The sequence below is a fragment of the Tupaia chinensis genome, unplaced genomic scaffold (assembly GCF_000334495.1).
Source record: "Tupaia chinensis unplaced genomic scaffold, TupChi_1.0 Scaffold000153_1, whole genome shotgun sequence".
Classification (NCBI taxonomy): domain Eukaryota; kingdom Metazoa; phylum Chordata; class Mammalia; order Scandentia; family Tupaiidae; genus Tupaia; species Tupaia belangeri.
In genome coordinates this window covers 1257751-1285664 of record NW_006159624.1, presented here as the reverse complement: position 1 = coordinate 1285664, position 27914 = coordinate 1257751, and the positions used below count along the sequence as shown (strand labels likewise).

At 37.9% G+C, this 27914-nt stretch overlaps 1 pseudogene; it reads left to right on the top strand.

Moving 5' to 3' along the window:
- Positions 1-246: 246 nt before the first annotated feature.
- LOC102485118 (THUMP domain-containing protein 3-like) lies at positions 247-27240 on the top strand (annotated as a pseudogene).
- The last annotated feature ends 674 nt before the right edge of the window (positions 27241-27914 follow it).

Genomic DNA, 27914 nt, shown 5'->3' with positions numbered 1-27914 from the left:
AAGCAGCAGCAGCAGCAGCAGCAGCACCTGGGAATTTATTAGAAATCGAGAATCAGGTCCTATCCCAGACACCCTGAATCAGAAGCTGCACTTCAACAAGATACCCAGGGAGTTAAATATGCATGAAAGTATACGAGGTTCTGTATCTAGGCAAAGGACTAGGAATCTAAACCAGTTAAATCAAGGATGGGCCTAGGTATTGGTATGTCTTTAATATTCCTAAGGCAATTCTCATGTGCAGGCAAGATGAAGACCCTGACCCTAGATATGACAGTTAAAGAGACAAGAGCAGCAAAGGACATTTCCCTTTGGGCTATTGACACATCATCACCTGCTACATTACCGGTCCTCACTGAACGAGATGGCTATGATTCCCACCCCCACACAACTAGATTCCACATAAGGTAAACCAACCACCCCAGGCTCAAAAGATGAGACAGAAGCAGCAGATAAATGTGCATGTACACACATGCACATGCAGACGCATATCCACCCATCCACACACTCTCTCTTCCCCTACTCCATGGGACTTCAGACATGCAGATGAAGGTCAGACAAGCAGAACAACCAGAACACACAGCTTCTAGCCAAAAGCATTAAATACACACAGGTGAATCGATTACAGCACACGACGAAATTATTTTTTATCAAATAGGATCATGTGTTTAATGTTAATATTTAATAGATTAATTCGAGGTGATATTAGCTATTGAAAATTAATCTCTACCCGCTTCAAGAAAAAAAGGAGACATTTCTATCGAATTGTCGAAATATTAGGCATCTCATCTAAAAAGCTACTAAAGAAGCTAGAATTTGGCAGACTAACTTCCACCAACTTTTTTTTTTTTTTAAGGAGAGGTTTTTGCTATAGGACACGTGTGCTCGTCAGAAAGAGAGAGACAGAGAGATAGAAAGTGAGAAATCACCCCCCAGGGGGGATGGCCACGCCGCAATCCCTTCTCCTCCATTCTCCCCTCGGGATCTTGGGCAGGCATGAACACACGCCCAGCGTGAGTTTAAGCCACTGGATCTGGGACTCAAACCGCGGTTGACTACATGGGAGTTCAGCGACATAGACATTACGCTAACTGCTGGTCCTGACTTCCACCAACTTTTAAGGGAAAAGATTACAATATAAGATTTTTTAAGCAAAATGAGATATCATTAATGCATAAATGGAAGAATTCAGAACATAAACCACCACATGTGAAGTATCACATGAGAAAAATAATGAAGAACCTATTGTAACCAAACTGCCAATGATTCGATCAGAGACTTAAAATCAAAATGAAAGCAAGGGACTAAAATGCTGTGCCACTGACCTAATAACATGTGTAGTTATCTAGCTGAATAGCAGCAGAGGGAAATAGTGCTAGCAGCCCATTTGACTTAAAATAATAGCATAGGAACCTCTTTGTTCACATATCATTCTGAATATTTGTAGGGCCACATATGTTTTATAAAATTTTTTTTGTTGAAATAAATTCAAGGACCAACAGACGACACAATGGTTAACTTGCTGGACTTCCACGTAGTCAACCACGGTTCAAGTTCCAGACCCAGTGGCTTAAAACTCACACCAGGCGCGTGTGTGTGCATGCCCGAAATTCTGAGAGGAGAATGGAGGAGAAGGGATTGCGGAATTGTCACCCCTAGAGGGTGATTTCTCACTTTCTTTCTCTCTGGTGAGTGCACACATCCTAAATCAAAAATCTCTATTAAAAAAAGAAAGAAAGAAAGAAAGAAAGAAAGAAAGAAAGAAAGAAAGAAGGAAGGAAGGAAGGAAGGAAGGAAGGAAGGAAGGAAGGAAGGAAGGAGAGAAAGAAAGAAATGAATAAAGCTAATAACTACTTAACCTTTTATTTCTCAACTTTCTCATTTATAAATTCATCATGATTTGTCTATAAATTTGTCTATAAAGCTTTTTCTGTTTGTTTTTTGTTTTGTTTTTGTTTTTGTCCTCGTGCCTTTAAAGTTCCAGGGATAAACATTTTTTTATTTTTTTTATTTTTTACAATAAAGAAAAACTCTTATTGGAGTACCATTGTAACATAGTTCTTGTCTTCTCTAACATATTTCATTACTGAAAAGCAACCAAAAGGTTTTTCTTCTCTTTTTTATTGTTTAGGTAATGTAGTCCTGCTGCTCTATCTGTTTGTACAGTTCTTTTCGGTCTGTGTAATATAATAACTTCACTGGAACAGGCCTCAGTGCTGGTTGCTTTTTATTAATTTTACCTGATACATGAAAAGTCCTGCACATACAAAAGAAATTTCCTTTATATTTATATTTCTACTTCATTCCATTCTCTTTTGTCTCCTCTGCTCTCTTCTATTTCCTTTCCCAGGAACACAAGTTATCAGTATGGGAAATCACCATTATCCATCCTTCCTTTTAATAATTTGTTATAAATTTTGCATAGCTTTTAAAAAATCTTTCACAGCTTTTCTTTGATGTCATAGGTAATTTTTCCACTAGTTTTTAATGATTCAGTGTTTTGCAATGATGAGTTTACTCTCTACTAGAATGTTTTATTAGTATATTTATTAGATTTATTTATTTAGAGTCTTAACAAAAATCCCTCTGGCTCATTATTTAATAGAGCAGTCATATCCATTTCAAGAACCATATTTTCTTTCATATTCATTCAAAATAGCACCTAAATTTGTATTTTATTTCCCTGGATAAATCATCTTCAAATATACACTTTTCAATTAAATTTTTCACACTCTTCTAATAGAATGTATTAATTCCATTGTTTACCAGAGTTTGAAGATGGTGAGTTTAGTATAATGATTGTATTTTGCTCACCTTCAATTGATAGCAGAAAGTTCTCTATTGGCTTTTAGCTTTCTTGATTTTTCCCTGGCACCTTGAAAGGAATAGTCTTGAAAAGAAAGCTAGAGTTTGATGATGTAGGTTGATATTACAACCTCAGTCACTGAGTAATTTCAAGAATATAGGAAGGAGTTGGGCACTTTAGAAAGCTATGGTCAAGGCACACTTTCTCTGAAAGATTTTTCTATTCATTTGTTCAAATTCATTTCATGGAGGCCGACTGAGCTAAAATGGATGAAATCCTTTCCTATCACAGAGGCCCTCAGCTGCTCTCTCACTTAAAATTTAGTTGGCCATAAAGGCAAGACTTGTGTGAAGAAAAAAATAAAATCAGATTTTAATGGACAAAACTGGAACAGGGCTAAGGAAAGAACTGGCACCATAAGTCTCAGGTGTGCCCAAAGAGGGTTAAAAACATCTGTCCTGGGACCAGCAGTTTGCGTACTGGCTACGTCGCTGGACTCCCATGTAGACGACTGCAGTTCTAGCCCTGGACCTGGTGGCTTAAACTCACGCTGGGCGCGTGTGCATGCGTACCCAGGATCCCAAGAGAAAAATGACTAGAGGAGAAGGGATTGTGGTTGTGGCCATCCCCCCAGGGGGTGATTTCTCACTTTCTGTCTCTCCGTCTCTCTCTGTCTTTCTGGCAAACGCACGCGCCCTATAGCAAAAACCTCTAAAAAATTTTTAAAAATTAAAAAAAAAGAAACCTTCTGTCCTGATGATCAGTTACAATGACCTAACCACAGCTTAAATCGAAAACCCTGACATAGATGAGTCTCCTCCACAGGACCAGTCAAGGTAATGGTAAACTGCTGTGCTCAGCAAAACAGCACATAGCCTTGCCCTTTTTGAGCCTCTAAAAATCTTTCTTGTTAGACCAGAACTTTAGAGGTGGTTTGGGTGTTAGTCTGCCTTCCTCCCATTTGCCTGCTTCCTCAATAAAGTAATCTTTTATTCCCACCAACTCTTGTCTCTCAGGTATTGGCTTTTAAGCAGCAAGCAGCCATATAAGTTCAGTGCCTGATTCTGATAACAAAACTATGCATTTTCTCTTTATGTGTTTACTAATGGTTTACTATTGTTAAATAGCTCTAAACAGATACATCCCCATCCTTCCAATGATTCATTCCCATTCCCAAATCTTCTTGCTCATATGACCACAGATTTTTCTGAGGGACCCAGTGGTCGCCACTTCCTGGTGTTTTTGTCCCAGCGTTATTCACTGCCTTTGAGTGTGAATAGAATTCATGACTTGCCTGCAATAGAACAAACCAAAGGAGAAGGGCTGTCATTCATGGGCGTCTGCTACAGAGATAACAACTTTTCTCTTGTGGAAGACCCTCTCTGTTGATGCTCTCCCTCACACTTCCTTGGATGAAGTGCACAGCCATCTAATGAGGGCCAAGTTTTAAAAAACTAGGGGTAAGGTCCCCCTCACTGAACAGAGGTACAGCAAAAACTCTATGCTCTGTGAGGCTGACTCCCATGGGAAGGTTCTAGGTTTATGTCCAGATACCTCCCTGAACATGCCAAATATACGTGAGCCCATGATCAGGGCTGGCTGAAGTAGGGTGGATCGTGGCATCAAGACTTTGTTGAGGGTGCTGATTCTGTCTCTCTACCTCTGTGTGTGTGTGTGTCTCTATTGTTCATGACAGAAAGAAAGGAAAAAGAAAAGAAAGAAGAAAAAGGAAAAAAAGAAAGAAGGAAACCTAAAAATATTTTTAAAAAGAACTCAGCAAGGAGTTGAGCCCCTCAATCTGAGAGTCCACAAGGAACTGAATACTGTCAACAATCACATAGCTTGAAAATGGATCCTTCCCTGTGGAGCCTCAGATGAGACTCACCCAGACAAAAGCTGTCAACAATCACATAGCTTGAAAATGGATCTTACCCTGTTGAGCCCAGACAAAACACATATCTATAAAGACCCTGAGGCAGAAGATGCTGCTGAGCTATTCTTGAGTTCCTGTCCCACAAAGAGTGTGCCTATATTTGTTTTGTAGTGATAAATAAATGTACAGAAGGTTTTCTTTTCATATCAGAGCAGGGCTATAAGGAAAACACTTCAGGAAAAAAAAAAAAAAAAGAATTCAGACTGAAGCATTGTGTTTTGAAATATAGTAGACCTAGATCAGGGCAAGGGATTCTGAAATTTCTTCTCATACCTTATTAAAACCTCCAATCCCTGGATCCTCACAATTGGGAGCTTTTGGTAGAATTTTCCAGAGTTGTTTCCATCTACATTCTACAACTAATAACTCTTAAAAGATGTCTTTAAAACATCTAGTTCCCCAAAGGACAGACTGAGATTTTTGTCAAAGTGTTACTGTAGTTCTCAGGAGGACAGTAGTGAAGCAGGTTATGGGAAAACAAGGAAGCAAAGCAGGATATGGTCTCTCAACTCAAGACTAACTTTCATCCTGGTCCCTTTGGAATCTCTGGAATAAAAACTGCACCTCAGAATGATTCCATCTCTGGCAAGGGGGCCAGCCTCTTGTCTCCTGTGCCAGTCACAGTCACTGGCTATTGTGGGAGAGACTGGGGCCAGAAAAGGATTTGAAAGAAGGAAGCTGTGAGTCCTAGCAGCCAACACTGAGTAACTCCGGTCAGGCTGCACCTACTCAGTGTGGAGTATCTGAACAGGACACTAACAACATGCACTAAAAAATAGTGGGTTAAATTGTGTCTGCTTCCTTAAAATCACCTTCCAAAATGTGCTAAACTATGCTGTATTGGACAAATAGTCTTAAATTGTTTGTAACTGGAAGCAACTAGTTTTAGTGCCATGGATGTTTTCTTTTATATGGTTAGTTCTTTCTGGTCATTTTATTCAGTTAATGTAAGAGAGTTTGTAAACATGCTTTTACCCCATTATCTTTCCCAAAAGGTTCCGATTTATAAATTATAATTCTCGATGTATTCTATAGTACCTGGGCTATACTGTGAATTAGCTTATTTGTATAGCAAAGACTGTCACTGACATAGGATCAGTCAATCATCTCTTATGCCTCCCCACCCCTCATACGCAGTCTGCCAAATAAACGTCATAGGTTAGGGATTCAAGCATCTGCTTCAGAATTGAGAAAAATGATACTAATATGGATTATGGGATTGCTGGCCCCATTCCAAATTCCTAATTTAGTCAGGGGCACAGTGTCTGAAAAAGATGCCCTACAGCTTGGGTTATCTTTACACCGTGCCACTGGGTGGCTGACAAAGTTTGTACCGTCACAGCGGTATTATCCTGAGTTACTCAGCCAGAGGAAAACAGCTTCCTAATGGAACCCTAAGCTCTCCATTTAATTTTCCCTTAAGGCCTGAAGAGTGCCATCCCAAGAACTCATGCTAAGCAAGGCCTCTTCAAAAATTATGGCCTGTACTCATTTGAGAGTCAGAAATTTTCAATTATATAACCTCCCAGGATACATTTCAGGGGGAAACAGAACACAATTGTTTTTGCTCACTTGTTAAACACTAACCATTTTGTTCCTAGCTCCATTACTTTTCCTCACTTTATCCCTTTTATGCAAATAAGCAACCCATTTTCAATCTCCCCTGAAATAAGAAATGTAGGCTCTATGTACAGAAAGTATGTGCTTTTGGCATTTGCTTTAAAAATTATCTTTGGGAACAACTTGAATTTCTTTGACACTTTAAAGTTTTAAAAGTGCTTTCACAGATATTGCTTCATTTGAGTCTTGCCACAAACCTACAAAGTAAGCAGGTGTTACAACTCCCAATTTACAGACTAGAGTTCAGAGATTATCTAACTTCTTAAAATCGTGTTGCTAAGAACACACAGAACTGAGACGAGAACCAGATTTTCTGACTCATCAGATGCTGTTTCTCCTCTTCCATGCTGCCTTTTAACTGTCAGCAATAGGCAGTCTCAATTTCTTTCTTGATCCCGAGGATATTTGTTTTATTATTATTTTTTCACTCAGGGATCTCACAAATGCACAACAGGATTTAGCAACACCCCATTTAGTATAGTTCAATACTGATACTCCCTTTATGAATTTCCACATTCTCTAATGAGGACCCTGACTTAATTGCCTAATCCGGACATGTTATTTTACCAGTGTGACTCCAAGATGCTCTGGTGAGTCCCCAAACTGGGATGTTATTTCAGTTTATTTGAATTTTATTGTATCACCCTTATGCTTTATTTCTATTGCATTTCAAAGTGATCCTTAGCATGCATAATATCACTTAAATAAGACATAGCGCTGCAAAATAAGAGTTCTCTAAATATTCCCTGTGCAACCACAGGGGGCCCCTTCTGAACCAAAAAGCTGTGAATCTTATCTGTGGGTTCTGCTGTAAATTTTGATCTGGAGGCATGTTTAATAGCTTTTCAGTGACTATTGTAAAGGGAGTATTTACTCGAAATGATGTCTGCTTATATTATTTCTTTGCCAAATTGCTCCCAGCAACTAGAAAATCTGCTTGTACCTCTCCATCAGTATCCTCCCTGGAAAGGAGACATTTTCTGTTTGTGTACTGAATGAAATATTTGATTTTACTTGATGATCTGTAAAGTTCAGCCAGAAGGACAAACAGCACATCCAATGATTCCCTTCCTGTTCTCCACCGAAGACAGTTTATTATTTCACTCCTTGATTTGAAATAGTTCCTCTGCAAAAGTTCCCATTGACTAAGGAATTCTTTATCTCACCATTTTAACAACAAACATAATAATAATAATACAAAATCTATAGAGCACTTCATGTGCTGGGCACTACTTGAATGATTTCCATAAACGTTAGCCTTCCTCATACCACAGGAGGTGAGTACTTTCATCTTCATTTCTACAGACAAAATAGAAAAAGTTAAGCAGCCGGCAGCAGGTGAGAGCTGAGATTTGAGTACAGGCATTTTAGCACCAGAGTCAATGCTCTTAACCCGTACCTGTACTGTTGCCCATTTGTAATATCTATTTAGCAGAAATCAAACAAAGCATGGGGCTCTTTTATTTTAGAAAGATTGAATCAGTAAAGGTAGAACCAGCAAAGACCAATAGGCAGACATCCTAGGAAAAATCACTCTCCCGGAGATGAAGTTATTAGAATCCAAGTCCCTGCCTCCTCTATATGTCCGTTCTAAATCCTGCAGCACATTTTTTTTAATTCCCAAGTCTCTAATTCTTAGTATCAAAATAAAAAAGGAGCAAATTCCAGAGATCAGTTGTATAAAAAAGAGACTATAGTTAATGAATACATAATGCAGTCTTAAAAAACTCGAAGAGAGGATGTTAAGTGAGCTTATCACCAAAGGGTAATGATGTGAGGTAATGCATTTATTGGTTAGCTAGATTTAACCATTCTACAACATACATGGACTTCAAAATATAATCTTTTCACATCAAATACATACAATGTATTTGTCAATCTTTCTTAATTAATTTTTTTAAAGGCATGGAGAGCAACTGTGGACACCAGAGACAGTGTGGGAGGAGGGTGGGAAATGCCAGAGGGTGAGAGGGAGGGAATCAAGGGGAAATGAACAAAGAAGTCCATCAGTCAAGAAACACAAAATGGAAAATGGTCTGTTGAAGATAATAAATATGATAATATCTGTTATTGGGCCAATATTCAGTGTATTCTGGATGGGAAAATTCATTTTGTATGAATATAATGATATACAATGAATGAATATAAAATTTCAAAAAGGGTTTATTTTGTCTAACTCATTATTTACTTAAAAAAAAACAAAAAACAAAAAACATACAACTTAGTACATTCCAGACATTGTTGCTAATCTTGGCAGGCAAAGACAAATGGCACACAACCATTTCCCTAAAGGAATTTTGAGTCCAGAGGAGAGGTGCAGGAAAGTAATCACGTTTTCCTGCAATATGACAGGTTGATGCTGCAAGAGTTACTGAATTTGAGGCCAGTGCCGAGACCTGGCAGTTTAAGGGCTCTGGATCCCATATGACCCACAGCCATTGGAATCCCAGACTAGCAACTTGAAAAGCACATCCAGTGCATTCGTGTGTGTTCCAAAACACCAATAGGCTGGAGATACGGAGAAGAAAGGGCGACGGTGTAACCACACCTCGCTGAGGAGTCCTTTCTCACTCTCTCTTTCTCTTTGGCAAGTGCATGTGGGTTCTGGCAATTGAAAAGGAAAAAAGAAAGAAAGTCCCTGAAATCTAAGGAAGTAGAAATTAGGACAAGCATCTACTTCAGAATAAAATCTGATTCCGAGCACTTCTAAATGTGCACAAGGCATAACTCCTAGACAGTTAGGGAGAGGCAAAACTGAACGGTACAGAGCTCTAAAGTGGAGTCTGAGTGACACTATAAAGCAGTTTATAAATTTCAAAATAGACCATAGATGTTAGGATGATCATTACTCAGGACACACATCATTACTGATGGCCCAAGGTTCTCTGCAGTTGAAGAATATCAGCACGTTCTACTTTTATTTGTCTATATACTTTGATAAAGCTGGGGGAGAAAAGCATACCAGCACATGCATAATCCAGACAATCTTGGAACCCAGGAGCCCTTCACACGACAGATGCTCTGAAAAGTTTATTCCTGGGTGCGTCTCCAGAATCACATGAGACATTGAAGCCATGACTTCCTTACCCTTCTCTGCCAGAAAGTCAAATGAAACGTTGTAGTTCACCCCAGTGAATCTAGTGGAGCCATTCTAAACAAAGACCTTTGAGTAATCCTTTTTTGGAAAGACATGGGGCCCCAGGCAGGGAGCTGGAATTATTCAGGTAATTGCTACAATTTTCTATTTCACTTTTCTTTTGTTAAGGAGGCAGGAAATGATCAGCAAGATAATTTAATTTGAATCTGCTGAAAAACACATTTATTCTCCCGTTCCTCATCCCGTCTCCGTTTTACTTTTGGAGAATTTCAGTGAAAAATACGAAAATGCATTGTCTAGGGAAATTACACTGGCATAATAAGTCCATGAAATGTTCAATAGGGCACAGGTGGGAGGAAGACAGCTGTTGTCTGTTTAGTCAAATGTGTATGTTTTTTCAAAGAGGGCTTGTGTATAAATTGACCAAACGAGAAATTTCTTGAATGATTGAGATCATTGAAACAATTCTTCTCTTTACTTTGTTGGTGTAAGCAGAAGTTTTCTGGTCCTTAAAGATGCCTGTATACTTTTTGTGCCTTCATTTTCCTTTGTGTGAAAGGAAAATGGTGGTAAAAGTACACAGCTCATGGATTTGGTAATTTAACTTGCAAGCAAATTAACAATCTCTTCAGGAAATTATGTAGCTATAGATGGTTTTGTTACATGTGCATTCCGTTATATTATGTAAAATATCAAAGACCAAAAAAGAAATAATGGAACAGAAATTATCTGCACATCACCTAGTTAGGTTTCAGATGGCAAAAGAGAGTTCTGCATTGTACCAGTTTATGATTAAATTGGGGATAAATGTGTAACGAGTTTGCAAAATCAACTCATATTTCAACTTGCATGCATAGAAATATGTAATTTTTAAACTAATTTGTCATTTATCTAAAGTTTCAACTAGTGAAAATAATAATGGTAATAATAAATTTTATTTCTCTTTTAAACTTTAAATTGGCCAGTATAATAAATAGTCCCTTTGGGTAATTTTCAGTATTTGCCAGATAGACAAAACATGTTTAATCTCCTAGAATAAAACATGTTTGAAATATACCCATCTGAGTACCGGTAAATGATGTAATGGTTATGTCGCTGGACTCTCATGTAGTCAACCATGGTTCAAATCCCAGACTCAGTGACTTAAAACTCATGCCAGGCACCTGTGCCCGTGTGCCCAAGATTCCAAGAGGAGAATGGTGGAGAAGGGATTGCAGTGTGCCTATTTCCCCTGGGGGTGATTTCTTGCTCTCTGTCTCTCTGTCTCTCCAGTGAGCACAAGCACCCTATAGAAAAAATCTCTCTCTAAAAAAAAAAATGAAAAGAAATACATGTGTATGAAATATACATGTGAATGTGCATGAAATACATATGTTTGAAATACAAAAGTTTGAAATAACATGAATGAAATACAGATATGAATACACACATACGAAATACATGTATGAAATGACAAGGCTTCAAGGGGTATAGGAGGGTGGCAGAGGGGATCCCTGACCTCATGCTTGTTTTTGAGTTTGCACTGACTCACATCTTTCTGACAGGGGCTTAACTTCTAGCATTTACAGCTGCTAGGATAGTATAAGTTGTTGTGCATTTTCTTGCCTTGGCTGGAGCTTGATTATCAATCATTGCATAACTTAGCCTCGCATCACCTTGATCTACTCAACCAGTCCTATAGACCATGGTGGCCTCTGCTACAGTGACCACCCCCAACTCCCTCAACTTGGCATCAGTGCACACAAGAGCTGCAGAGGACTCCTAGCATTTATTCACACTCCATCAGTCTCCTTCTGACAGCATCGTCTCTTTGCCTTATGTTACTTTCGACTCTCTAAAACACTTCCCTGATGCTGGAGCCTTAACCTGAAAAAAGAGAAAACCAAGAGACCTCTCTTAGTATCCATAGTTTAAGCATCATAGAAAGATTCTAAATAACAGGAAAAGAAAACCATTTTATCAAAGCAACAATGGTTCAGAGCTCCAATATCCAATCTTTATTCTGCAGTGTCCCTTCATCCCTTTCAAGAACAAAAGGTCACTCACCCATATTCATTTAATTTACTCAAATCGTGCATGACGACCATTGGTCCAGGCCTGAATCTCAGAGATGAAAAGCAGCCAAGCCATCAGAGAGTTACCTCCCTAGTGGAGAAGACAGAGGAACAGATGTAGTCACAACACAGACAGATCTGCAGAGACGGAGGAGGCAAAGGGCACAGAGTAAGTCTGGAGAGCCAGTATCAGAGCTGAGTCCTGAAAAGGAAACAGAAACAATGTAGGAACTGACAGCAAGAACATTACATGAGAGGAAGCAGCACTGTAGAAAGACAGGGAGGTATAAGAGAGTGTGGCTCATTAGGGGAGCTGCCAAGTTGCTTGGTATGGCTACCATGCCCACATTATATATTCATCTTTCCTTTTCCTCCTGAGAGGCTTTGATTTGGGCTTGCTTTCCCATAGCTATCAACAAAGACTTAAATGCAAAGCAGAAATGAACAGGGTCATATGAAATGAAAATCTTGTAGATGGATACCTTTTGGAGATGAAAGGAAAACATTTTATAATAGTCTTTAAAAGAATATGATTTCCCTTTTAAAGACTTCAGTCTGCCCCTTGGTTTCAAACAGTGGAATAATTGGCTATTGTTGTTGGGTTTCTTTTCTTTTTTTTTTCCTATCTAAGAGAATTTCTTTTAATATTCTCCACCAATTACAGAGTATTGGAGAAGGTAAATCGTACAGGAAAATTCCAGCATTCATAAATGTCATAGTAACAAGGCAATCTAGCTAAAGAATGCATTGTTTAAACTATAAAATAATTGGGAAAAAACAACAGTATTGAATATTTTTGCTATGGTAGGCTATCTGTCTTTGTTCCTACTTCTGTATAAATGAGGATTCTTTAAAATGTGCACATTCCACATTTATTCGGACCACATAGAAATAAATAATATGAATTAAGGAGAATGATGCCAGCATCGAGGGATAGTCTCAGTACACCATAAAAAGAGGTGGAGAGGATGATAAAGCAGTAAAGGTTGAGCCTATTTCTGAAGTAAAATCCCCAGGAAATTATGTTAATTGGAATCATTTTCTTTGGAATGAATAAAATTTACCTCTAAGCCTACATGCACAAATGTTTATATGGTTTACTATAATTATCAAGATTATCTGTTCACTGTAGTTGAGAAAATGTTTAAAGTAAAAGCAAACAAATTTACTGAGAAATATATCAAATATCATTTTAATTAGTCAAGGGAATCCCACCTGCCAGAGTGAGATGCAGAAAGGTTTAAATTGTAATGCTGGGTATCTCTCATCCTCCTTCAAAACGATGGCTATTTATCACATTAAGAAAGTGTCAGTGTGTCTACATTTAAGAAAAAAGAAAAAGAACTCTACCCTTTGCCCTCAACCTATTTCTTTTAGCCACTATATTTAATAGGAACTACTTGTTCTTCATATTAAAACTTAATTAGATATGGTTTCCTTTAAGGTTTAAGTCCACAAGACATCCCTTTTAACAGGATAAGTTTATGGTATGGAGGTGAGAGAGGGTATGGAGACGAAGCTCATATAGCGTCTGTAGAATCAGAGAGTTGTACTCTTCAGGTACATGAGGACTTAGGAGTCTCCCTAGTAAAGCTTAATCCTCCAAATAGAGAGGGTTGCAATGGTACACCAGTTGGATCCAGGAGTAAGAGGCCAGCAATGGAGACCAAATAAAGATGAAAGAAGATTCTGAAGTTAGAATAGTGTCTATCCCTGAGATTTATTTTCTGAACCAGTCTGATGTTTAAAACATGAAATCTGGGAAAAGGGCCAAAATAGCACAACCAGAACTACTATACTCTGTAAAACATTGAAAATAAAAGGTAGCATCTACAAGTTTGTGCTAGTGATTTCATTTGCTTGACAAGAACCTTCCAGAAGTCTTCTTCCATTGATAGCCTCAACATGGCATCAGGGCTGGTTGTCCTCACCAGCACTCCCCACTCTAGAAAACTGAAGGCAGCAAAAAACAAAGAAATGGCAGACAATGCATGCCACAACTCTGTGTTCAGTGACACCAGGAGAACTTAAACGGAAGGGAATTTTGAAATAGAGTTAAAATTACTGCAGTTTTAGAATAACCCCGAAAAGTGTTGTTTTATTGCAAGACTAAGAACGGATTTACTCTCAGACTCATGCGAGCTGAGAAATCAGAGCCCCATTATAGGTTTTCTTTCATAGCATTTAATCAAGTCTCAGAGATGTGGGTTAACCTGCTATGTAGCCCATTCACATTTCAGCACTATATGGGTTTTTTCTTGATTTATGTTGAATTGATTCCAAACAATAGAAAGTATCAGAGGACATGATCAGGTTTCTAGTTTCTTCTCCATGACAAATACCTAAAGTCCAAACATACCCTTTTGACTCTGACATTAAAACAATAGTGCACTGGGGGGAGTGATTCTCTTCTAAGGTTTCTGACCTCTCATATCAGAAGACCCAGGTTCCTCTTCCTCTCCTGGGTTCTGCCCTTCAGGAGACTGACAAGGCAATACTGAAAGTGGGCAATGTAGATATACTCAAGAGCAGTAAGGAAGCAGCTGTTTCTTTTATACTTATATCAGGCTCAGCTTTACTGTCCAGAGTTGGTGCTCTCTTAGTTATACTGGCCTCAGTTTTCTCATCTCAAGTCTACCATGGTTTCTTCTTTCTTTGTTTGTTTTTTGTTTGTTTGTTTGTTTTGTTTTGTTTTTGTTTTCTTAAGGGTATAACAGGACATTTGGAGGTGACTGAAATGAAACCATGATGTCATCAAGTGTGTATCATTTCTTACTAAGATGTATGGGAAATATGCTGCTTTGTAACTGAGAGTGGAGGGATTTATTCCAGAGAGAAGCACTGAGAGGAGAATGACAAGAGTGGCAGCAAGTCCCCATCTGGCTCTTTGGCCTATGTTTGAGATCTGTTACCAAAGGGGCAAAACACTGAAAGCCACAGGCCTGTACTCACATAGTTTTGGTCAACAGGGATGTCCAGAATCTGACTCATCCACTCCAATAATATTTTAGAGATAAGGGACATGCTTTGAAGGTACTAGTGACAAAGTAGGGTCATAGTCAAGGGGCAGATCTTTACCTTTCATCAGTTTATAGAGAACTCCAAGAAGTCTGGTCCTCTGAGGGTTGGAAATCAGAAAAACAATTGCAGTTGGTGTTCTTACCAAGGCCATTGGGATTTTCAAGGGATGCAGTGGCAACATTGTAAGTGTGCTGAGCCAAGCAATTAATTTAGTGGGTGACTGCTGAGAAGTGGGATCAGAGCAGGAGAGGACAAATTGAGGCTTGCTGGGTGAAGTGACTGCAGCCAATAGACACATACACAGCAGGTCAAGGTAAGTCCACTTCAGAAACTCTCAGAAGTAATTGCTGAGTTGTTGGGAAAGTCACGACATATTTTTCTATATACTAATATTATCGGAAATAAACTACAAAGGCAAGTACCTGAGTTTTATCTCTAGTCAGTCCGTCAGGTCTGGCACTTATGGAATGAACTGAAGGTTTTCAGGGAGAGGCTTATTTCCAATTTATTAATCAAGTATTTTACCTGCCATAAATTGGTCAGTAAGATATTGGTGAAATAATTACAGACACACGTTTGTAGTAATAATTGCTTTGTGGACAGATCAATCTAGTTTGTGTTACTTCTCAAAGGTGACCTTTCTCTTTTCTGGCAGGGATGGACAAGAGCAAGACCATGAGGGTGAAAGGTGGGTGTGATTTTTGCAGAAGCAAATCCAGTCAATATATGCAGTGGCTTCATTTTTGCATGTGAAAGAGCCAGCTGCTTCTCCCTCAACTGCTCAGCCTCATTGATCAGAGTGTCTGTGGGCATCCTCAGTGTCCTCCAAAACTCTGATGTCCTTTGTGCAGTTTTCAAATATCCAGGCACAGCGATGGCAGCAGTGCCCAAAGCTTCCTCTGAATCAAAAAGTTCCTCCACACCAGTATGTCCTGAGGCTCTGATACTCCTGCAACATACAGTCCCCAGGCATAAGGTGCCTGTTTAAAATGCAAATATATTACCTTGGAGGTCTAACATATTAATCCATTACCAGCCGTTAATACTACAACAGAAATTAGTTTATCAGTCAGTCACTGAGCAGGCATGGCCTCAGGGAATGCTACGTGGGTCATATTTGTTCATTTTTTCCTGTCTTAAATGATGATTTATTGTACAAACAAAAAATGGCAGCAACAATAAAGAAATCTAAAACAAAGATTAAACCCCCTCTTCCCACTCATAGTCCCACAGCAGCAAAACATTAACTGCTTTATTTGCCTGAGTTCCCTTTCAACATCTACCCAAATTCAGAATCAGCTTAAACTCCAGTGCTTTTCCCTTTATTCTGAATAATAATGGCTAACATTTATAAGTGCTTACTGTGTGCCAGGCACTGTCCCAGAAACTCTTAAACAAATTACATCATACCATTTGAACAACAGCTTCTGAAGTAGGTACTTATTTTACGCTCGTTTTACAGATGAAGATATTGAGGCCCAGAGAAATGAAGTAACTTGCCAAAGCCAGTAAATGATTGATTCAAATCCCACTACTTGGCTCTGACAATACCCTTCCAACCCTGGCCCTAACATCCCATTTACCCACAAGGAAACAAACCCATCCTTAATTGTCCACCATCCCATACGTAATATAGGGTAGAACCAAACTTGGAGTGGGCTGTTGGATCTTAACTGCTTTGTAATGATAAAGTCTCAGAATAGGGTCGATATCATTAAACCCATTTTATGATTTTGAGGTTCAAAGGGACTGATTAATTTGCCCAAGTGCAGATCATAGATGATAAATATAGGCTATAAATCCAGATCTTCTGACTCTAAGGCCAGTACTTGTTCCATGTTATTTTTAATCTGTCTCTATTGACATTCAATTTTTGTCAATATAGTTTGAACACAATATATAGTAGCTGTAACTTCCTACTTGATTTATTTCATGTAATTCACAAATACTTTTCCTTGTTTCTAGTTAGTTTTCATAATTATCATTGTATTGGTAGCCCAATAGTATCCTGGGATATAAACTCTATGTACTTAATCACCTTGGTTAAAGTTTTTGTTTTCCTTTCTATTTTTCTGCTTTTCTAATAATGTCACGGTAAAGACATTTGTGCAGTGTCATTTTTCTTTTAAAGCATTTTTTTCAGGGATGGTTATGTACAGAATCTCTCATTTAGTTTTATTTTGCAGCAATGATTCAACTTTATACAGAAAACAGAGCATCATCTCTTTGCAGACAGCAGCAGACAGTTCTCCAGTAGCCTATACATGTGAGCTGCCTGTAGAGACTTACATTCTTTGCTCTATGGCTGCTTCAGAGGTATTCCGCAAATCAAGCTGTTCTTCCCACCGGCTGACAGAGTACCCATTAGCTGGAACATGGTCTTCTGCCTTCTGGTGCTCTTTTTCTCGGGGCCACTACATGCAAGGATCCAAGCCTCAATCTCAAGAAAAGTTGTCAAGATCAGCCTTCAAATTGTTGCCGCCTATCTGTGAATCAAGTGTCTTTTTGAGCTGATCCAACCCCTGAGCATTTTCTCCAACTATAAGTTCCCAGTTGGGCTAAAGTACACAGATGTCCAGTAATGAGTTTGGCATCTCTCTTATCCTGTCACCGAGACAAGGTAAACTCTTATGATTCTTTCCTGATCTGTCCTCTAAAACATAAATTCCTTGAGAGCAGAATTTATGTCTTTGCGGGTCTCAGCATGGTTTCTGGACCCAGCTAATACTCAAATATTAATTGATGTCTTCATATGTTGAAGTGAGAAGTGAGCCTTATGTTTTGTAGTCGATCCTGTCAAACAGCCATTTTTACTAAAATAAAAGATTGATGATTATGTGGGAGAGTTTGTGTACTTTGGATTGCCTTATAGAGGTAATTTATTTATGCTAATTATCATGTCTCATTCCATAACATTTTCACTAAATGGAATATTGATTTTTTAAAATAAAAATTGCCTTGAAAAAGTGCCTTGAAAATAATTAATAAAATTAATTATTTTTAATTAATCTAATCTCACTGCATAAATAGATTTGAGAAAATAAAAATTATACAAAGATTTATTATTATAAATTCTCATTTTTGTTCTGGACACACTGTGACTTAGAAGAAAAGGTGGTAATAATGCCATCTTCAAAATAAATTATTGAGTTAAAAATATTTGGAATTCAAATATCAATATCAGGATAGCAGTAAATATTCACCTCTCTTAGCTACAACCAAGAACTTTCCATTACTGTATGTAAAATATGACCTATACTCTTGAGAAAACCTGTATCGTAGGGCAATTTATGTCATTGACACTTTGAACAGTTTCAATATTTAATTATGAGCTTGAAATTTGTTTATCTCACACTTTTGTTATATCCTCTTTAGCGGCTGAATATGAACTGTATTCAGCTGGAAGGTGAGAAATAGAAAAATACAGCCTCAGTCTCCCAAGATAAAGACATTATTACATAAATATTTGCAGTCAATAACAAAAATGAGTTACAAGCTATTAAAAATTACTATTATATTGTTTTTTGTTTTATAATTTTCCTACTCTATAGAGCAAAATTAATGAATATGTGTGTTACAATCTATATTTAAAGTAATATTTGATAAAAAAATTTTATAAAAGAGAGAAGAGTCAATTGTAGAAATAATTGAATCACTTGAAGTTTGTCTCTGGAATAAAATCCTATGCAAATTTCTGCTGCTCAGCAAAAGAGAGGGTTCCCACTGATAGGCCGATAGAGCACCAGAACAGCTGGTCATGAATAAAATGCAATGGTTTTCAAATTGTGTTGCAAGAATGTGTAGGGTTCTGTGGAGGTGCATCTCCAATACCTGCAGCATAGAAAGGCCAGAGTCAGGAATCCCAGCCCTCCCAATCTTTTCCACCAAAGATGTACCATTTTTTGTCTGTTTATAGACTGGCTTTCCACCCAGCAGTGTTTTATGAGGGGTGCATGGTGGGTGAAGGATTCTACAGATAAAACTATTACTGTAATTGAATAAAGACTTTTATGGAGTAGATCATGTTAGTCATTTTTCTCTTTTGTATTTCTTTTGACATTCTAGGTGACACATTCCCTTAATATAGATTTACCTAGCAATTTAAATTAATCCAGAAATTGAATTAGGGGCCAATAGAGACCAGAGAGAAATATTTGGATGTTTAAGTGATCTACAATACTAAGGAATAGAAATAAAGTGGAAGAGGACTAGTGAAGCAAATAAAGTAGTAAGGAAGGGGGGAAAAATGTAAGAGCTAAAAGTCTACGGGGATAAAGCACAAAAATATACTTTCACGTTAGACTTTGGTTCAGATATTTAAAGTGGAAATATATTTTTCAAAATTGATTTTGGCTCATCACAGCCAAGATATTTCATAGATCTTGCTCAACTGGGATTATAAACCAAAAAAAGAGAGAGAGAGAAAGAATCTAAGCTAGGAAACAAGACTCAAAGGAGTATGGGTTGTAATAAAGTATGAGCCTTCCCAAGGATCCAAGGTTTTTCTCTGCCTATTAAAGAGTTCAATTTATGGGACCAGCAGTTAGCGTAATGGCTATGTCGCTGGACTCCCACGTAGTCGACCGCAGTTCGAGTCCTGGACCTGGTGGCTTAAACTCATACCAGGCGCATGTGCGTGTGTGCCCAAGATCCTGAGAGGAGAATGGAGGAGAAGGGATTGTGGTGTGGCCATCCCCTCTCGGGGGTGATTTCTTGCTTTCTATCTCTCTGTCTCTCTCTGTCTGTCTGGTGAGCGCACGCGCCCTATAGCAAAAACCTCTCCGAATAAAAGAGTTCAATTTACTATTTCAACACAATATTGTTTCAACAAATATTTATTAAGTTTCTACGATGTATAGCCTTAATAAATTTAGTGTAATATGATGAATGACCTTATTGCCTTCATCAGAGATAGGCAAAGTTAAATAGTTGGAAGCATGTCAGCCCCCATTCTCATCTCACCCTCCTCTGAGTTCCCATAGTGCTTTCTAATTTTTTAGTAGAATTGTCAGCTTTCTTAGCATAGTTATTTTTTAATGTGTTATTCTCTATACTGGACCGTAAACACCTAAGGTACAAACCATGTTGTGTTCCCTAAGTCCTGACATGTTGTCTTTTAAACAGTAGGTATCCAAAATGTGTTTGGTGAACTACATTTTAAAAATCCAAAAGAATAAATATAGTTAATATTTAAATTTTCATAAAACATACCTTCAATAATTAATGTATAGGGTCAACTTTTATCTGTAGTTGCTATTACAGTAGGACATACCTAGACTTACACAGTGCCTTTCCTCAAAGAACTATCATATATTTTATTTATTTCCAGAGAACTGCAAGGCGAATAAAGACATTAACTCTACTTTAAATATATATAGCAGCTGAGTAGCTGAAATCATTTCAATATTGTATTTTATTTTTTGAAGTCAGAATTCATACTGATTTTTTTACATTTTAATTTTTTTATATGTTCAATCACTATATATCATTACAGCTTGTAAAATGAACTTTTCTAAAGTAAATAGACTATTTAGTAGTCCAGTTAAAGATATTATCATAACGTTATCATCAACAGATAATTTTTCATTTTGTGCCCCTTAGATATTTTGCTTCTTTCGTTTTCCCCTTGATTCCCTACCTCTCACCCTCCCCATTTCCCAGCCTCCTCCCACAATGTCTCTACTATTCAAAATTTTTCTCCAGGCTTTTATATCTTCCAATCTTGCAGTTTCTGCCATAGAGTGCCAACATTCTGTATATATTAAGTGGAGACATACAATGTCTCTCTTTCATAGTCTGGCTTACTTCACTTAGCAGTAAATCTTCCATGCTTGTCCACTTTCTATCAAATGCCATGATCTTGTCGGGTTTTATAGCTGACAACAGAAAAATCTAGGTCAAGAATGGAGTTCTTAGATTTTACTCTTTGATTTTTTTTCTCTTAATTTTCCACTATCTAATTATCAGCCAGTTCATTTGGTCAACTTCTAAATCTATTTTGGTCATCCAGGTTGGCTATATAGGTAGAGAAAAACCTTGCATTACTATTCATGCATCAGATGGTTCTATTTAAATAACTAGTCAAACAATTAGATCTGTATGTAAGTAAGGAGATTAAAAAGACATGCAAACTCCACTAAATAAATAAATAAATGCACTTTTAAATATAAAATATAATGAAAGAATCAATGTAGTACTAAGAGAGAGAATAAGATAGGAAAGGAACTTATTTAGAAAGAATAATTGGGCCAGTTGGTAACCTAGTGATTAAAGCATCTGGATTCCATATGACCAATCACAGGGGTGACTTCAGACCTGGTGACTTGAAAAAACACACCAGGCACATGTGGTTGCATCCCCTAAATTCCAGAAGGAGGAAGAAATGGAAGAAGGAATTGCAGCATGACCATCCTTCATAAGGGAGTCTTTTCTCCTCCTTCCCTCCATCTCTGGAGGGTCATAAGTCCTTTGATTTTTTTTTTAAAGAGTCATTAATCTTAAAATCAACTTTAAGAGGTAATAATTAGGTTGAGAAAGAACCATCTATGTGAATGGCCATGAAGAAAGACTAGAATGTATAAAGGTTCTAATGTAGGTTACATCTTGGGAGAAAAACTAAAGCCAATATAAACAGACTATAATGAAAAATAAGATTTGATATTCTAGAGATAATCAAGGATTATCTTATATTATACCTTTTAAGTCAATATATTAAATTTGAATTTAATTAATCAATTTTCAGAAATCTGAAATCTTTCTCAGCAGGCAAGAAAATTTATTTTTTAAATGTTTTTTCAAATTTTTAAATTTTATTTATTTAACTTTCATGAGCAAGAGATACAGACAGAAAGAGACAGAGAAAGAACGAGAACCTTCAAAAAAGTCTTGATGACATAATCCACCCACAGCTTTGGCCAGTTCCAGATTGTGGGCATGCACATGCTAGGTGTACTCAGGAAGCTCCCCAGATGTGATTCTGGAAGTTTCCCATGTGGTTCAGCCTCACAGAGCATCATATTTTACCACTGTGCCACTATCTGGTCCTACAAAATCTTTTTTTTTTTTTTTTGAGAGAGACTTTTGCTATAGAGTACGTGCGCTCACCAGACAGACAGAGAGAGACAGAGAGACAGAAAGTGAGAAACCACTTCCCAGGGAAGATGGCCACACCGCAATCCCTTCTCTTCTGTTTTCCTCTCGGGATCTTAGGCATACACGCACACGTGCCCGGCGTGAGTTTTAAGCCACCAGGTTCTGGACGCGAACCACGGTTGGCTACATGGGAGTCCAGCAACATAGCCATTATGCTAACTGCTGGTCCCCCTACAAAATCTAATTTTAAAAGATCAGTCTTAATGCCATAGAGAGAATAGATAACAGAGAGTGAAGCAGTACAGTGAGTAGGGAAACCCAGCAGACTATTAACACGGTTCCAAGTACTTCATGTGGCTTCGATTGGAATGTTGATAATGAATGTGGACAGTGGTGAGACGTGACATGTAATTTGTGGGTAAACTTGAAACATTTACTAATGAATTGGATATCAATGAATTGGGAAAAGAAAGAATAAAGGATTATTCCTCCTGCTTTCTGGATATCACAACTGGAGAAATGTTGTACCACTTATTGACTTGAAGACTAGGAATGGAACAAGATTCATAGACTGTTGCTAAATCTGGGATATGTATAAAATATCCAAATGGAGATGTCAAATGGGCAATTAGATGTATAAGACTAGAGGCTTGAGAAAAGATTAGGCCCAGATATATAAATTGGAAGAAACCAACATACTGATCTGAAGGTTTGTAAATCTGAAAACGTGTAAGATTTACTGTATAAAGCTTTTAGAGAGAAAAATGAAAGGCCTATCAACAAACACAGAAGAACTCAAAATACTTAGAGGTTAATTTAGAGGAGAGGAAATCAACAATAGAGGTTTAGAAGAATGGGCCAATTGGAAAGAAAGAAAACTAAGGAAAAGAGAGGTTTCCAAAAAGAAATATGTTTCAGGGGGATGCTCCTGAATCTCAGACATGCTGATATGTCAAGTAAAATAAGGACAAAAGAGTTTACTGGTTTTGGGAATATGGATATGTCAGAGAAAACAAAATTGGTTTCTGGGAAATGCTGGAGGCAGAAGCCAGTCTGGACCAGGGTGGACAAATGAAAAGCAGCTGACACAGAGTGCTTAGAGAACTCTGGAGAATGCTGGCAGAAGAGGAGATATCCATGCACTTGATTCACGTTATTCATTCAATTTATTAAGAAAAGACTATCTAATTTTAGCCATAAAACTTCCTGATGATCCCTTCAAGAGAAATGAGTTGCAAAATGTACTTGCAAGTAATGAAAAGCCTTGATCTGATAGATAGAATTGTTGGCTGTTAGCCACATAATGGTAAAAGAATGTATGTTCCCCCCAAAATGATGATTTTTGTTTTATAAAAGTTGGCCATAAGCCATTTTCATAGTAATTAAAAGGTAGAACTAATTATCTATTGAGACACTTACTGACATGTGATAGTACAATTGTATCATAAAAAGATAAAAATATATGTACTTTTCTCACCTCAGTAATAGAAAACATACACATAATTTATCTGGAAGTTGTTTGGGGTCCCTAAGGCGTACAAGAGGTGCTAAGCTTAAATCTTTTTGCCCAAGATGCTTCAATGGAGATATAACGTAAGCACTTTCAAATTATAAAAATACTATTTTATCAAATGATAAAAATAGTAGGAGCTGTGAGAATCTGAAGGAGCATGAAGGTAGAGCACTTATATGTTTTAATTAAACTTACGTGGTGAGCAATGAAGCTTTAAGAACCTGAGCTTTTATCTAAGTGCCTGAAAAAACTGTAAATGAGTACAACACATACTGCATTGGCCTAGGGTGTATAGTGTCTATGTTACAATGAAATCTCATCCTCATTACAATGTATAATTTTCCTGCAAAGTCATACCTTTCAGAAACTTGTAGATATGGTGTCTCCCAATATTTTCTTATGATCTGATATTAGTTATGTGGAACTGAACAAATTCCATTAGATCTCTGACATATCCATGTTGCCAAAACCAGTATACTCTTTCTGTCCTCATTTTATTTGACCTTTTGACATGTTTGACATTTATCGTCACTGTACAGATTAAAACATTGAGAAATAAGGAACTATTCCAAAGTCTCATAACTAATCATTGTGGAACTGGAATTTGGAAATAGGCAGTCTGGCTCCAGGGTCACACTCTTCAACATTCACTCTATTATGCAGAATTTTATTGACTCGCCCACTAGAAAACATTGGAGTTAATACTAGTCTCAAAGGGTGCTTGATCTAGTAGTCAAAAATGATGATACGAAGGATGCATTCTTGTTCTGCCTTCCATGCCATTTACTCCATTCCTAAGCACTACATTATTCTTCTCCCAACTACTCTATTACCACCAGATCCTCTTATTGTGGCTAAATTACTGCAGGCATTGCAGACCTCTCATTCTTACAGCAGACCTTCTATGGGAATAAGTAGAAAGCACTTTTGCCAACAGGCCCAGTAAACCTCTTGCTGCATTGTGTTGATTACAATTGGACTGCTTGCCTTAGAGGCAATTACTGCACTGAGTAGGTGGATATACCAAAGGGTTTGAGCCAGGTATGGGCAGCCCACCCATGGCTGAGACTATGGAATGGACAGTTTCCCAAAGCAAAAGGGAAATGCTATTCCTAGAAGGAAAAGAAATATAATTTCAACTGGAAACATCAACCCAACATCCTCACAGGCCCAACTTTCCTTTTTTCAAATGTGTCTATGTCTCCTCAGGGTTAACAACAGAAAGTTGTATCTGTTTTCTATACTCAGCTCCAAGACTAGGAAAAAACACAGTTCTGTCAGGCCTTTGTATGGAACTTCTCTTATAGACAGACTGGAAACCTAAGGCTAAATAGAATGTGTAGCCAGTATTAATATTTTAAGTCAACAAGAGAAAAAAAAGCAGAATGGTTATATTTTATTAAGCCACCTTAAAAATTTTGGAACGGTTGAGTTTAGGAATAGATAGTGGCCAACAATCAGTAGTATATGCCATGTCCTTTGAGGCTGGAATAACAAGAAATCTCATACAGAAAAATGAAGAGCATCTTGGTTAACCAGTCATCTCCATCTTGACTGTCTCTCACAGAATCCCCCTGTCCATGGTCCTCCATAGCCACTTCTGTGGGTGAGGAAGCACCCTTTTAGGATTGGGAGTCTTTAGCAGCCTATTTCCTACTAGTACAGTACTGAGATTCTGGGAATTATCTGAGCAAAAACTGACCATTATAAAATAGGCTTCAAATTTATCTGGTGATACAATCTCCTTAAGGTTTGGTTTTTAATTTATAACATGATGTATGGAAGTTGTCATGAATGAAGTAACCAGTTCTAGAGACCTTTTTGAGACTTTGTCTAGAACCTTCTATGTAGTTCTAATGCTTCAGGTCTCATTTAGTTCCCTGTCCTTTAACTATGCCTCAGGCAGATAGGTTCTATCTTGGCCCCCCACCTTAGGACAATTTCAATAATAGGGCTGAATTTGGGAGCAACACCATCTCTATTTCTTATCTACAGATTGCATTTTAATTACATAATTATAGATGACATCTTATTCATTAATTGACAGAAAGTTCATGACTAGCCAGAGAAACAGGAAGCACCTCCCAATGGGACATGATCATCCACAGTCCATTTTCCTCCATTTCTTCATCCCATCAGGATTTGGGGCATGTACACTTATGTACTTGGTGTGGTTTTCAAGGCTCAAGGACCAGGATTTGAACCATGATAAGCCATGTGAGATCCACTTCTCAGTGCACATTACCACAAGGCTGACCCAATAGATAGCATTTATGTTGAACTTACATACCAGGCACTGTTCTAAGCACTTCACATAAATTAACTCACTTTTCACAACTGATGAAATAAGGACTTTTATTGTCATCCCTGTTTTACTGATAAGAAAACTGAAGCATAGAAAAACTATGTCTTGGAGCACTCTGTGCTGGCAGGGTGCCGGATCCATTAGGGTCTGCGCTGGTGACTGCTGACTGTTGATCAGGAGTATGTTGGGAATCTTGGAAGCACTGCCAACACGTCAGATATACAAGAAGCCACTAACCAACTCCTGGATGTGAACCTTCCTAAGAATCAGTGGTTCATTGTCTGAGATCAGTTGATAACTTATTTGTGGTGATTCAAAGATGACCAAATCAAACAAAACCAAACAAACAAAGGAAGAAAGTTTAAAGGAGTTTGAAGACTTAGCTGGAAAACTCCCATGGTCAGACCCTCTAGAAGTATGGAAAATTAGGGACCAGCCGTAAACGTAATGGCTATGTCACTAGACTTCCATATCGTCAACCGCAGTTCAAGTCCTGGATCCAGTGGCTTAAACTCACGCCAGGCGCGAGTGCATGTGTGCCCAAGATCCCAAGAGGAGAATGGAGGAGAAGAGATTGCTGTGTGGCTATACCCCTGGGAGGTGATTTTTGACTTTCTGCCTCTCTGTCTCTCTTTCTGTCTTTCTGGTGAGCGCACACACCCTATAGCAAAAACCTCTCCAAAAAAAAAAAAAAAAGTATGGAAAATTAATACCAGTTTCAAGGGAAAAAAAAGGCAACAAGATAAATCAGAATTCAAGTAAAGGGAAGACTGAAAATGGGCAAAAAGATAAACTAGATGAGAGGATGTTAAAAAAGAATCCACTAACAATGCTTTAGACTCACATATTTTGGACTATTATGAAAACCCAACCATCAAAGAAGCAGTGTCAACATTAGTAAGTGATGATTTGTCATCTTGCAAAGATGAGACTGATGAAAACACTAAAGAAGAAAAACAGCCTCAAGTGATAAACTTTAGAGTCACATGCAATTGGGTAGAAGAGAAACACTGCTTTACTTCAAATGAGGCTGCAAGAGATTTTTGGGGGTGCTGTTCAAGATCGCTTTAAGTGGAAGGCTGATATGACCAACTTTGATGTAGAGGTTTTTAAATATCCATTATAATTAAGTCATTGTGGGTACTGCTTTGACCAAAGAGAGTCTCCACCAAAGAAATATCATACATTTTGGACCCACAACACTCAGGTCAACTCTTGCCTATGGGATGCTCAGGCTCTGTGCTCCTCAACCTACTGATAGAATAGTTGATACAATGTGTGGAATGGGGGCAATACCAATAGAGGGTGCTACGGAATGGTCTGTTATCATATTGTTGGTGGTAATAACCCATTGGCTATGAATCAAGTAGCAAAGCATCTCATCTTTATTGACCAAGAGTCAAATTAAAGAAGGCAAACCCTCCTGGGATTTGCCCATAGATGCTGTTCAGTGGGATATCGGTAATCTGCCATTCAGAATTGGCACTGTGGATATCATTTTAATGGATATGCCATTTAGAAAAAGGATGGGCTCCAAAAACAGAAACTGGAACCTTTATCCAGCATGCCTACAAAAGACGAGCTGCATCTATTGACCTGGAACTGGCTGAGGTATCCTACTCGCTCAGGACAAGAAATGCTTTACCAAGGCATTATCTAGAATGGGACATGTATGGCGAAAGGTGCATACCATCTGGGTAGACATAGTGGGTCTTCACGCTGCAGTTTATTTTCTGAAACATACACTTCAAGCTTTTGTTGGTCCTTCAGAAGAAGATAGAGAAAGAGGAACTCCTTGGTAATGAAAAGAGGGAGGATGATTAGCAGCATTTGTCTTCCTAATACTGAAAATGTTAGCATGGAGAACTTGCTTACAGAAAAAAAGAAAAAAAGGTGAGCAATATTAGTATTGTTCTTAAAATGCTTTAAGATGCCCAGTGAAAAGCCTACTAACATACTTTGGAATTTGAGTATAGAAATATATTGACAGCCCGTTTTCTACTGTGGCAAGTAGAACACTACACTGGCCTCAAGAAAAGGCAGAGAGCATCTTAGGTCATGTCTGATTGCCTCTGGAGCTTTGCTATTCAATTGCTCAAGTTCTCTTTACTTCAATCTCAAAAAGATGAAGTTTTATTATATTCTGTGCAGTTTTTGTCCGATGAAAAGATGAACCTCCCAAGACCTACAGGAAAGTTTAGCACCTGCCTTAAAACTTAAAATATACCATCAGTTATTTGGAATAAAACAGAGGACTAAAATGTATCAGAGGGATTGCAATGATTTCTCACTGTAAATAATAGTATAGAACATTTATATTTGAGAATAATAGGAGATATTTTGGTAGAAGAGGTATGGGACTACCAAGTCAAATTAAAAGCAATTTTGTTATTTTGGTATCTAGAGATGTATAACTTTTCATAGCCAAGCATAAACCTGTTAAAAATAATTTTTTGTTGGTTGGTTTCTTAAAAAG